Consider the following 13,683-nt stretch of genomic DNA (forward strand, 5'->3'; position numbering starts at 1 on the left):
CCCACCAAGTAAGCCACCTAGACCAGTAGAAGTGCTAGTGAAGAGTGAGGGGAATCTAGAACGGGTAGAAGAAGAGGTATAAGTGATGAGTATCAGTTGTAACTCCAAGCCTAGTTGCAGTGGTGAGTTCTGTAGTTTACTTTCCCTAGGATCCCAACCAAAATCTTGGAGGAGTTATTCCCAGACGGTGTGAACTTAAACTAAGCAAGTACATCCTAGTGGCACAATGGGTGGACTGTAGAGGACACTGTGGTCTACCTTCACATGCCCCTTCAGGAAAGAGGAATTCCCTGCCTCCAGTTGCTGCATTATTGACTACAGATGGCTCACAGCTCTGGCTCCCTTTCCAGAAATTGCCCTCTGTTTAAGGATGCTGCTTCACCCAAAGTTACGCCTCCTCCTCAGAGGTAGCTTGCAAACAATGACTAGTCAATGCAAGGGTACAAAGGTTTAGACCCCTTACCTCAATGCAGGACATTGCTGAACAACCATCCCATGCTGGGAGCTCCCCTGAAATTGGTGAGTCCACCGTTGTAACTGCATTGTAGTTCAGGTCCTCCCTCTGCCTGTCCCTGCTTCCCTCACTCCACCACAAGTGTCGATCTCAAGGGTACTCCTCAATAGGCTTCCTTTCTGCAATTCTCTGTCTTATAGTCTGTTTCCTGGGGAACATGACCTATAAACACCTGGAGCAGGATCACCTGTATTAGAATAGACTAACTGCTGCAACAATGCCAAAATCTTGGGGGCACAGTATATTTGTCACTCACACAAAATTTGATGAGGTTGTTTTTGGCTGGGTGGCTCTCTTGAGTAGCACCTTTCAGTTTGCAATACCACCATCTTTAACACATGGCCTCCAAGGTCTCTCTGAAACAGGAGGGAGCACATTGGTTACCTAACCACTTTGGCGTGGACATGACACACAATTTTGCTCATGTCCATTGGTGAGAACTACTCACATGAACTGACCTAGATGCAAGGGTTGGGGTGAGGGTGGTGGTGGTGGTGTTGTGTGTTGTCAAGTTGATTTTGACTCATAGCCAGCCTACAGGACAGAGTAGAACTGCTCCATAGGGTTTCCAGGCTGTTATCTTTTTTGCTTATAAATATACATTTTTATTAGATAGAATATTTGCATAATTTACATTTTATATAAATTTCTACGCAATTAGTGAGGAAAGCAAAGATCCTACTTTGTGATTAAAGCATGATGTTATTTTAAAGTATATCTTGATTTTAGTACACTATTTTCTTTCCCTGTTTTTTTTTTTTGTGCTTTAGATGAAGGTTTACAGAGCAAATTAGTTTCTCATTAAACTATTAATACACATATTGGTTTGTGACGTTGGTTGCCAACACTGCGACGTGTCAACACGCTCCCCTTCTCCACCTTGGGTTCCCTATTGCCAGCTTTCCTGTCCCCTTCTGCCTTCTCGTCCTTGCCTCTAAGTTGGTGTGCCCATTTAGTCTCGTTCTATTTTATGGGCCTGTCTAATCTTTGGCGGAAGGGCGAACCACAGGAGTTACTTCTGTACTGAGTTAAAAGGGTGTCTGGGCGCTATACTCTCGTGGTTTCTCTAGTCTCTATCAAACCAGTAAGTCTGGACTTTTTTAGTGATTTGGAATTTTATTCCACATCTTTCTCCAGCTCTGTCTGGGACCCTCTATTGTGATCCCTATCAGAGCAGTCAGTGGTGGTAGCCAGGGACCCTCTAGTTGTGCTAGGCTGTAATCTTTACGTGAGCAGACAGCCAAGTCTTTTCTCCCTAGGAGTGTTTGGTGGGTTTGAACCACTGACCTTTCCATTAGCAGTCAAGCACATAACCATTGCGCCAGTTGGGAACTGTAGATTCTGGCTGGGCAGCCACTCTCCAGAAACAACTCTGTTTGGGGGAGCGTGAATCCTTGGGAGTCAGGGGCCATCACACCTGGCATGGAGGGAGGGAAGTAGTAGCTGTCTCTACTACACCATCCTAAGCAAAGTTGTGAAATAAGTGAGATTTGCCTTTACTTTTCCATCTAACATACACCCCCACAGCTTCCCAATTTTGACTCTTCACTCTCCCACGCATCTGACCTCAGACTTTTCCTTGCAGGCTTTCTCTCAAAGAGCTGTTAAATGACAATTTAGGGCATTAGCTGAGAACTAGACAACCAGCGTAACCCCTAGCCCTGCCAGGAGTTTAAATTCTCTTGCTTCCCGAACTCCGTGCTCCCCTAGGGGTGACCTGTGCCTGAAGCGCAGTTTTCTTCTGGCTGCGAAAGGATGACTCTTCTCATCCTTTAAGATCTAGCTCAGAAGCCACCTTCTCGGTGTTACCAACCCTTGTACGTATTTGGATTATGGCATTTATCACTCTGTTTAAGAAAGAACTGTTTACATGCATTTAGTTCACAAGGATGCAAATGCCATGAGAATTTAAGCTCTACGTGGTCTGGGATTCTTTTTTCACTGCTATATTCCTGGGATCTAGTTTAGGAGCCCTGGTGGCACAGTGGTTAAAGTGCTCAGCTGCTAACTGAAAGGTTGGCCGTTCGAATCCACCCGCTGCTCCTTGAAAACCCTATAGGGCAGTTCTACTCTGTCCTATAGGGTTGTTATGAGTTGGAATCGACTCCATGGCAATGATTTTTTTTTTTTGGTGGGGGGAGGGGTATATTCCTGGGACCTAGGTTTGGAGCCCTAGTGATGCAGTGGTTTAAGCACTTGGCTGGTAACTGCAAAGTCGGTGGTTTGAACCCACCTGCCACTCTGTGGGAGAAAGATGCGGCAGTCTGCTTCTATAAAGATTTACAGCCTTGGAAACCCTCTGGGGCATGAGTCAGAATTGACTCAATGGCAGTGGGTATAGGACAGACTTGGAGCACTTGTTGAACGAACAGTTCTTTGCCACCTTTCTGCCCCAGTGCAGAACCCAGAATGTAGCAGGCATTCATTCAGCTGTTGAAGGACAAAGTTTGCAAGGTCAGAAGTGTTTGAGACCTCACGTAATCCTTGCTAGTGGTGGAGTTTCAGATACTGTTATTTGAAGTTTTGATCCTGGGAAGTTCTTCCAGGCCTTCCTAAAATTACCTAGTTGCGCACCTACACAAAAATATATACATACATACACATACCCCCTTATTTCCAGGCCCTTCCACCAAATTCTTTTCGAAGATAAAGGCCCAAAGAAACTTGTCCTTGTAAAACCACTTCCCACTTCTCTACCCCAAGTCATGAGCCCCGTTGAGGTGATGGGTTGGATCCTGGGCCTCCATCTCTCCCGGCCCAGGCCCCAGGCCCCCGTCCCTAGGGCTGGCTCATCATCAGACTGAGTTGTTCCCACAAAGGCACAAAACTAGAGACTCAAATTGGATTTGCCTGTGGCTTTGTGTGCTTCATGTCCTCCTTCCTTTCTTTGTGATTTATCGTTTTAATCAGTCTGTAGTCAATCATTCTCTCTCTGTCTTGCTCACCATAAACACAACCCTTTGCCAAAAAAATTATGACTGTATTAAATGATTTTATTACAGTAAACTGCAGATTGTACAGTGTAAACACAGGTGCTGCTCAAACTCCACCCCCTCCAGCTCTGTCCAGACCAGCATGGGTGCTGTGGAGAGACAGTAGGCTCTTGAGGTATGAGAAAGGGAGCTGCCTCTGCGGGTGTGAGGAACAGGGGGTCATTTGTTTAAACGCTTCATCACAGAGATAAAGAAACTGAGGCTCAGGGAGGCGAAGCCACTTGTCTAAGGCCACACAGATGCTTAATGGCAGAATAAGAGTCAGCTCTGGAGCCATTCGATATTTAAGCCCGTTCCATGTCCGCTGTCTTTTCTCCTCTCTCTTTTCCATGTATGTTGAAGGCACATCTCACTCTAATACAAATGCTAGTGGAGGGATTGGTATAATTTGAATAGTGTAATTTGTCTGAGGCTGCATATATAGTGGGAATCTTAATGTTTTGTCCCAGGGTTGGGGCAAATGCGGAACACGGGGCCAAGGACAGGTCTCTCTCTCATCCTGGGATGGGAGTGGTGGGCCATCTCAGTTCTGTAGGCTGGCTCCCTCTGGCACTGTTCCTGGCACAGGAATAGGGAAGTTCCTGGGAAGCAGATATAACAAAAGAAGGCTCCTCCAGGATCAGGCTTGGGGAAGCTGCCCAGATCAGCACTTACTGCTCAGTGAGTAGGAGAACCCTTTTCTAGCATCGGCTGGCCATTCTTGAAGGCTTGGGAACCCTGCGTTTCCAAAGTGGCTTGGCCAAGGGCTGAAGGAGCCATGGAGTTTGGTTTTCCCTGGTGCTGGTATGGAGTAAAGGGTAAGAAACTCTTTTGGGGTAATATCACCAGGGGAACGACTATAAGTGTATTCCATTACTAACCAAAAAAAGCCAAACCCACTGCCATTGAGCCGATTCTGAATCATAGCGACCCTATAGGACAGGGTAGAACTGCTCCATAGAGTTTCCAAGGAGCGCCCGGTGGATTTGAACTGCTGACCTTTTGGTTAGCAGCCGTAGCTCTTAACCATTACTACACCACCAGGGTTTCCATTCCATTATTGGCCACGAGTAAAGCATGTTTTAAGCAAGTGATTTATCAGGTGGAGGGGCTCTTAGAGAAGTAGTCCCCAAAGATAGAACCATTTGGGGTAATTCATTGATGAGGTTACTTCCAGACTGAGTTGTTTTTTAGCCTAAGCTTTCCAGCCCTTTGGGAATCAGTGTATATACGTGAGGTCCCTTGGTGGCATAAGCAGTTTGCTCTTGACTACTAACTTAAAGGCTGGCGGTTCAAATCCACCCAGTTGTGCCACAGAAGAAAGGACTGGCAACCTGCTTCCATAAAGATTACAGCCAAGAAAACTCTATGGAGGAGTTCTACTCTGTAACACATGGGATCGCCATGAGTCGGAATTAACCTGACGGCAGCGAGTTTTTTTTTTTTCGTGTGTATAGATGCGATATATATGTATACACACATATATGTATATACACGTACATATATACATATATATGTAATACATGTAAAAGATATATATCTTAGTGTTAACATTTGCTCTTTTCCCCCCTTCCTGTTTATTTCTCCGTTTTGGCACATCTGGGCCTCTCTAGTAAACGCGGATCCAATATTTACCAAGCAGCTCCAAAGGTTACATTTGCTTCCACAAGTTTTTATTCCTCCTTTTGGGTAAGTTTCAGCTCCAAAGAGAAGCTGTTTTTGCTGAGCCTGGGCTGTAGGAGAGAGGCAGAAACACAGACCCATCTGTTGGAGATTGGAACATAAATAGCCCCCTTTAAAAATAAATCTCCGCTTTTAACTCTGTAGATAAAAATATCTGAATAAAGGACAATTCTTAATCTCCACCTTCTCCCCTGCTTGACTCAAGCGTTTCTAAGTGCAGTTTTTTTTTTTTTCCCTTCTCCTTTTGCAGGTTTCATTTTGGCTTTGATTCCAGCGAGTTTACTGACAGATTACTTCATTTTAACTATATGGCTTTGCTGTCTAGTGGGAGGCATATTTCTAAGTATCATATTTATCAAAAGAGCTCTGCAAAACAAGGGCCAGAATTACTCTTTTGATGGCTCCCCCTCTAACTACAACCACAATAAATTTTGTGAGAAAGAATGCTCAACTGGGGACCTTTTATGTTAAAGCCGAGAACCGGGGTTCAGACATTGTCACTTTCAAGCCTCCACTAGTTGGGCTGTTTTTTTCCCCCTCTTCTCCCCTCCCCGGACAGAAATCTCACATCTGGTCTCACTTGCAAGGCTGGTCCTGGGCTCCCAGGGGCTCCATACTTTTCCCCCTATAACTTTAAATCAGAGGAGCATTTCAGTAAATCACAGGGAACACTTATTTATTGGACATAGTTTTGGGTCTCTTAAAGCATGGAAAATAAATTTAACGGAGTGTTCTGAGCATTTCTCTAATCTTTTGAGGGATTACTTGGGGGAATTTGTCAACTGCGCCAAGCCCAGCAGCCTGATCCAGGGAGATGGGGAGGAAATATGGGAGAATCTTCTCAGAGGGCCCAGGTGGATCCTAAATCACCCTGAGAAAGATGACTACCAGAGCACCAGTTGCCAGCAAGGCTGATTGGCGGCCCTGCCATTTATTTAACAAACTATCGTTTCAGCTGGAGGGTGGCTTTAATCTGAATTACATTTTGTTTTTGTCATCCACTCTTGCCAAGTAATTTATGGAATACTGTAGCATGCTTCTTAACCTCAAACAGCAAAGGAAGGAGGTGAAGGTAGGGGGGCCAGGGGAAGGAACAAAGAAAGTCAGGGAAGGAAAAGAGGGAAGGAAGGGAGCAGCTAGGGGACTTTGAGAAAACCTTGAGGTGAATGGAAGAGCAGGCTCAGAGTGGGAGAGGTGGAGAGACGTGAGGGTCCTAGGCACGCTGTTTCTCAGACTGGGGCAAGAAACACACCTATTGGAAAGCCATGTTCCTGGGGCATGGTGTGTGGGTTTGGGGGTCGTGGGGAGGGTGTTTAGGAATAGCCTGGCCTGAAAGGGAAAACTTAAAGGAGGCCTTGATTCTGAAGGTTCGATTTCCTACAGAGGATCAGAACAGATGAGGGTTGGAGAAAGATCTCCAAGGAAATGACGGGGCTGCTGGTTGGGTGGGCAAGCCCTTTCTTTAGTGCCTGTGATTGGGAAATGAATGCCCACCTGGCTGGTCTTTCTTCCCTGAAGGGAGTAAATTAGGGTGAGTTTTTCGGGGGGGGGGGTTTGGGAACTTAGGGCTTTGAAGTTCGGGGTAGCAGGAGTGTTTCTTTAGGAGGGGAGGATGAAGGGCTGGGATTCCCATTCAGACCTGAAGAATAAAGGGCTGTTCTTGAGGGCAGACAAGCTTTGTTTTGGGAGGCACAGTGACAATGGTGTCCTTGCAACAACAACCACGCCCTTTCCCCCGAAGCACTGTGGTCTTTACGTTCTGATTTGCCCCCATCCAGTGCCTGTTAATAAGGAAGAGAGCAGGGGTTCTTCTATTTAGGCTAACATAGGCAAAATGAGGGACAAGTTTGGGATGCAAATTGGAGCAAAGGTACATGGAGGTGCTCAAGTCACTGGGGTGCACCAGGAGGACAGGGGCACAGGGAAGGTCCCCTTCCCAGCTTTCATGAGTCACCTACCCTTAGGATCTCCAAGGGCAAGAGAGAGCTCTCTTCCAGATGCCAATTTTCTTTGAATTTTTCAGAGGTTTTGGGGAGAGAGGTTTCCTCTCTGGGTTCCCAGTTTTTTCATCTCTTCTGCTTCCTCACTCTTTGCTTTTTCAGTCCTTACAGGGGATCTGCTGGGTAGCCATGGAGGAAGGACTGGGAGTTGAAGAATTCACAAAGGCCATTGAAGTGGTGGCAGCAGGAATGAGAAGAGGTGGCCCTGAGGAGGCAGGATGACCTGAATATGTGGCCCAGTTGAAGCCCACAGCAATTACTGCCTCTTTGAGACTCAAAGTATCTGCCCCTAGCCTTTTGTGGGATAAATTTAGATTGATTTGTGTGATGGCTAATGTTTGTGTCAACTTGGCTAGGCCATGATTCCTAGTATTGTGTAATTGTCCCCCATTTTGTGGTGTTGTGTAATTACGTGTTGTAAATCCTAAACATCTGTTGTTAATGAAGCAGGATTAGTGTGGGGTGTACCTTACTCAATATACCACCTTACTCAAGTGAAGGGCATTTCCTTGAGGGTGTGGCCTGCATCCAAGATATATAAATTCTCTGGAAAAGTGCTTTTTCACTCTGGATCCTTTAACTGGCTCATCATCATCTGACCTCCGGTTCATGGGACTTGAGCCAGAAGCCTGCTGTCTGATCTGCTGATACTGGCATTCACCCACTTCCGCAGCCCTGTGAGCCAGCAGCTCTTGTCTGACCTGATTGTGCCTTCTCTACCACTGTACTTTGGAAAAAGATAACTTGTAGCCTAGATTTCACAGGTTCACGGATGAAGAGGAATTTTGCCCCAGGACGGAATATGCCTAAGGCCTCACCTGTATTTGATTTAGATGATTTAGAAGATGAAATTTTGGACTTGGAGTTGATTTAAAACTTTTGGGATGATATAATGAGGTGAATGTATTTGACCTGTGGCAAGAACATGAATTTTGGAGTACCAAAGGGAGGAATGTCATGGATTGAATTTGTCCTGCCAAAATATGTGTCAACTTGGCGAGGCTGTATCAGTATCTCAGTATCGTGTGGTTGTCCTCCATTATGTGATCTGATGTAATTTTCCTCCATTTTATGATGTGTGATAAATCCTCACCTCTATACGCTAACGAGGAAGGATCAGTGTGGGGTGTATCTTGAGTCACAGCCTTACAAGAGGATGTGACTCAAGTCACACTCGTAATGAAGTCACACCCTTATTCAAGTCATGCCCTTGCTTGAGTCATGTTTTTAATTTTACAAGAGATAAAAGGAGAGAGAAGCGAGCAGAGAGGAGAAGGACTTCACTATCACCAAGAAAGAAGAGCCAGGAGTGGAGCGCGTTCATTGGTCCCAGGGTCCCTGCACTAAGAACCTCCTAGATGTAGGGGAAGATTGATGCCAAGAAACATGGAGATCTCCAAGGAATGCTAGGCCCATAGATGTTGAAAGGAGACAAGTACCTTCCTCCCGAGCCGACAGAGAGAGAAAACCTTTCCCTAGAGCTGGCACCCTGAATTTGGACTTCTAGCCTCCTAAACTGTGAGAGAATAGATTTCTGTTTGTTAAAGCCATCTACTTGTGGTATTTCTGTTATAGCAGCGCTAGATAACTAAGACAGGTTGTTAGGTGTGGGCATGGAGTTTAGAAATTACAGGGTTTCACTGCTCAGCAAGGGCTGAAGTCTGGCCTTCATGTGACTTTTCACTGGGTTCGTGTGTACTTTCCTTCTGACTGCTTACAACCCTCCATAATCTGGCTCCATCCACATTATTTGGACTTGGTTCCTCCCCACTATTCTGTGTCTCTAAACTTTGGCCCCCTCACAGGGCTTTTGTGACCCTTCTCTTCTCCATCCATCCAGTTCTGCACCTTCTTCAGGGTTGAGCTAAAGTTGTATTTTCCTCTACAACATGCCCCTGGCCACTTTATTTTCTCTGGCCAGTTCAAAATCCACATAATGGTCTTTAGCATGAAATTAAACACAATTGCATATTTCCCTTATTGATTTGCTATTTCCCTGATCTGTCCCATCTCCTCACTGAGTGATTTGGATGGATGATATCTATGGTCCTTCCCATCTATAACATTCTTGAACTCTATGTCTATTTGTTTTATCTCCTCCTCTGGACTGTAAACTTCTCAAAAACAGGGATAATATCTTTTCTTTGAACTGAATCTCTCAATATTCTAGCCTAGTACTGGGCTCTGAATGGGTATTCCATAGGCAATTATGATCACCTGGTCAATTTGTGTCCCTTTTCCTGCTGGGAGTGGAAGGAGTGAGGAGTGGCTTAGATGCCCTGAAAGCCTGATCTTATAGCCTGGCCTGAAGAGAAATTGTTGTGCAAACTTTGAGGATATAGTAAAAATTGTCATGGTTGTCTCAACTCTTGAGGAATATTCTGTTCCAGGGAACTTCCACTGGGGAACATTGCCCAGCATAGGGAGAGGTCTTATGAAGGGGACCAGGGAACTCCCCTTTGGCAAAAATGCATTTTATAATGTAGAAGGAAAAAATTGCTCAACTTAGTTCGTATCTTGGTTTGGTCATTTACTACCCATACACTTGACCTGGGAGAGTCTTGTTTTCTCACTTCTAAGATGGTAATTACAATATTGCCCTGTCTATCTCACAGGGTTGTGGTGGGAATAAAAGGATGACATGATACGTAAAAATTTTTTATAAATCATGAAGCTAATTGAGGTAAGTGTGGAAAGTCTGAGGAGATGTGAGGTATGGTTACGTAACATCTCAACATAAAAAGTACAATTCATCCAAAGGCTCTCTCACTACTGAACAAAGAACTACTTCTCATCTCTGGATAATACCCTGTAAAGACCCTCCACCCCTCCTGGGGCGGGGGGGGAGGGGAACTTTACAAAACTCAATACAAAAAGAAAAATGAAAGTAGAGACAAGTAAGAGCGAACATCCTGGAAGATTCTGAAACTCGACCCTGGGAAGGGAGGAAAGATGAACAAACAGAAGCTGCTATTAGCTACAAGATGCTTCCTTTGGGGAATAATCTCTGTGAAGGCAAACCGAAGATCTGAACTTTGCCTTGAACAGGCCTCGGCTTCAGCACAGAGATGATGGCTGTGGCTGGTAAGATAGAAGCCTCTGAGATGTGGCCTTCCTGCCCATTCATGGGGTTTCACCAGCTCGAGGTGGTGCTATAGGGTATGGCTCTTCTTTCTTGGTGGTAGTGAGGTCCCTCCTCTCTGCTTGCTCCTCTCTCGTAAGATAAAAGGTGTGACTCAAGCAAAGGAGTGACTTGAGTAAGGGTATGACTTGGAAGCTGTCCCCTGAGTGGGCACCATCGCCTTGTCTCTTAACACGCCAGTAGCTTGCGTGAACAGGCAGTGCCAAGGCTCATGTCCTGGACTTTGACTAGACTCTTATTGCACTTAGCCTGTCCACACATTGTTGCCTCTCTTCTTCTTGTCCTATCCCAGCTTCCCCTCTCTTCCCACATTCGTCTGTCTTGTCTTACTTATTTTCACCCCATGAGTCAGAAGTTAGAGGGACCCCAAAGCTAGGGACTGGGGCTCCCACCTTCTATAAAGCTATTTGTGTGCAAACAAAGGACTCCCCCCACCCCCAGCATCATCACTCTCCAAGATGATGATTGAGTTTTTCCCCTGTTCTGCTTGATATTTCTGCCAAAGAAAGAAAAATCCTTGTTGAAGTCTAGCAGGAAATCCAATAAAAATTCTTCAAAAGATGGGCTTGACATTGAAAAACAGCAAAATTATAAAATAGGCCTTAGAAAAGAGAGAGGAGAGTTATTATATCTGGCACCAAGCAAAAGCCCCGAGACCCCGTCCAAATGAGTCCTCACAGATTGAAAGTGTTTAGCTTCCCGTTGATTAAATATGGAGAAGGACCCAGGGCCTGCCAAGCCTCGGGGATCCAAAGTTTGTTTTCAGTCAGAATGTGTTTTCAGTCAATGGAAAAAATGGTCGGCCTGCACTGGGCTATGTAACCGAGAAGCCCCAGGTTTGGAGTGAGTAATGGCTGTGAAGCAGAAAACCATGAGGGTTGTTAATCATCACTTGCAGGGCCCTGTAATTTAACTCAGCTACTCATTCAACTTGGTAAAGCTCCCCCCGCCCCTTTCGTCCTTCTCCCTCAGTTCAGTTTGCTCAAGGGGGAAGAGATGGGCCCTTCTGGTATTTGTGTCTATATATCAGTTCCTAAACTCTTCACCCCCAAGACATTCTGCTCCCCAGTCATACCCCTACCCTTCCGTTGCTCTGGGACACAAGAACAGAGAAAGGAGAGGCATTCATGTCTATGGGATTCTTTCAGGGAAATTCTTTCTCCCAAGAACTTCCGGGAGTCAAGGCCTGGAAAAATCTCTTCCCCCACCATTGCCTTTCCAGGGTTGGCTGTTTTTCAGAGGCGTTTACTGACATTCTTTAAACAGGGTTGGTTATCTTATGCCAGCCATGAAATTTTCTCTTCTCCTGGGCTCTCATCCTTCCCACCTCATTCCTTTACAATTAAGCACAGAGGAAGTCTGGTTTCTGATGTCATGAAAGTCTCCATGTGAGAGAGGCTCTGTGAGAGAGAGAGAGAGGGTGGGTGGAGAGAGAATGTGTGGATGTACTGTGTTTGGAGCTGAAACTCTGAGGTAAGCCAAACCTCTGTTCCTGTCAAATGCAAACACCTTTCTTTAACTTCCGCTTTCTCTGGCCACCTACTTCCTTTTCTCAATTAAGGTTTTGACGCTGATGAGTAGCCTCGGGGGAGTGGGGATGCTGGTGTATTTCTCATTTTCTTTCTTATAAGCTTTCCTGTGAGGGGTACCAGGCGCCATCATTGGCTCTATCCTTTCATCAGCTTCAGACCTCCATGCAATCACCTCGCCCGATAACTGCTATTCATGGATCACATTTCACTGAAATCTGTTTAAAATTGCAGGGGCTTGCTCCAACTGAGCATTCTTTTGGTCTGCTGTTTTTTTCAAAATGTTGGTCTGCCTGAGCCACAACTAAATCTCATGATACCGAGAGCTTGATACCTTTCAGTTGGGCACCAAAATTTGGTTATAGGAAGTCACTTCAACCAAATACTTATGGTGGAGTAGGCAAATAAACGAAAGAAAATGAGTAAATAAATGGCTTTAAAATTATGACATGTGAAATACTCTGTGGTTTGGTGGAAACGGATTCTTTTGTAAGGGCAGCAAGTCTGTAGACTTGCTCGGCTGTAGAAGACGTGAACTCAGTCAGCAAATGCCATGGATGACCAATGATGCTGAGAAGTGAGGAGATAGCTCCATGGGGGCTAGATGGTCCCAAATAGTCAGCTAGAGAAGTTCTGGACAGGGACAAAATCAAATAAAAAGCTGTGGGTTGGATGTAGTGTGTGTGTATGAAAAAGGAAAGAGGGAGATACTTGGGATTCTGGGGGAAGAAAGGTCAAGGAGGTTATTATGAGGAGGAGGACAGAATAAAGTCAAAACTGGTCCTCATGTACAACCATCTGGTTGTCACAATATTATAATCTTCTTCCTCTTCCTTCACCACAGTTATGATTTATTGAGTAATTACTATGTGTCAGAAACCCTGGTGGTATAGTGGTTAAGTGCTATGGCTGCTGACCAAAGGGCCAGCAGTTTGAATCCACCAGGCACTCTTTAGAAACTCTATGGGGCAGTTCTACTCTGTCCTTTAGGGTTGCTATGAGTCGGAATCTACTAAACGGCAATGGGTTTTGGGTTGCTATGTGCCGGCATTGTGCCAACAGTTTATTATGTTATCTAATTTAATCCTTCCAATGACCCTCTGGGGTAGGCCTTATATTCCTCCTTCACAATAAGGAATCTGAGGTTCAGAGCACATAGCTGTAAATGGTGGAATCAGAATTTGAACCGAGGTCTGTCTAGCTCCACATCCTTAATCACACAAAGGGTATAGGTTGTTGTCTGCATTGATTCCAGGGCCCAGGCATTTAGAGAGAACCCAGTAGGGTACATGCCAAAGATTCCACTTCACAAGGGGTAGAAAATCAGTAGCCTCCTCAGGTGGGGGAGTCTGCATTTCAAACAGCAGTAGGGGCTGAGGAGGGCTTCCTGGGCAGCAGCAGGACACAGGTTGGAAGGGTCAGTGGCAGGTCACTGTCATCATCAATCATCCATAAGCCTTTTGTCTGTTGGGGTGAGTAGAAGGGGGCTGGGCTGGGCATCAAACAGAGCAGGTGAACCAACAGTATTTAAGGGGCTGTGCCGGTGGCAGAGATTTTAAGGTCAGGAGCGATTTTAGGGAGAGCTGGTACAACATAAAGAACAAAGGACTGGGAGACTTGAGTTCTAGGGGCATTTAGAATTTTAAGGGGACGCTTCCTACTTTGGGGATAACTTGGTGGGAGAAGACATATGCTGTTCCTAGGTCCTGTAACCATGGCTGCTGAGCAGCATTCTGGTAACAAGCTTGTTCTTCCTTATTATGCTGCTCCCCAAAGACCTGGTTTCTCACATATCTATCCAACCTTATGTATCTATCCATCCTTTTTGAAAGCCTTCAAGACC

At 45.4% G+C, this 13,683-nt stretch overlaps 1 long non-coding RNA gene across 3 annotated transcripts in view; it reads left to right on the forward strand.

Annotated features, from left to right (window-relative positions):
* The window catches only part of LOC111751290 (uncharacterized), a 276,943-nt gene that overhangs the window by 174,363 nt on the left and 88,897 nt on the right, over positions 1 to 13,683 (forward strand). Inside the window, exon 7 of one of the 3 annotated variants that reach the window (XR_010318652.1) lies at positions 7,272 to 11,784. The exons of the other annotated variants lie outside the window; for them this stretch is intronic. This is a non-coding gene — a long non-coding RNA (uncharacterized LOC111751290). The remainder of the gene's footprint in view (positions 1 to 7,271; positions 11,785 to 13,683) is intronic. 3 annotated transcript variants of the gene reach the window in all.

This window comes from Loxodonta africana, chromosome 19 (genome assembly GCF_030014295.1).
Source record: "Loxodonta africana isolate mLoxAfr1 chromosome 19, mLoxAfr1.hap2, whole genome shotgun sequence".
Taxonomy (NCBI): domain Eukaryota; kingdom Metazoa; phylum Chordata; class Mammalia; order Proboscidea; family Elephantidae; genus Loxodonta; species Loxodonta africana.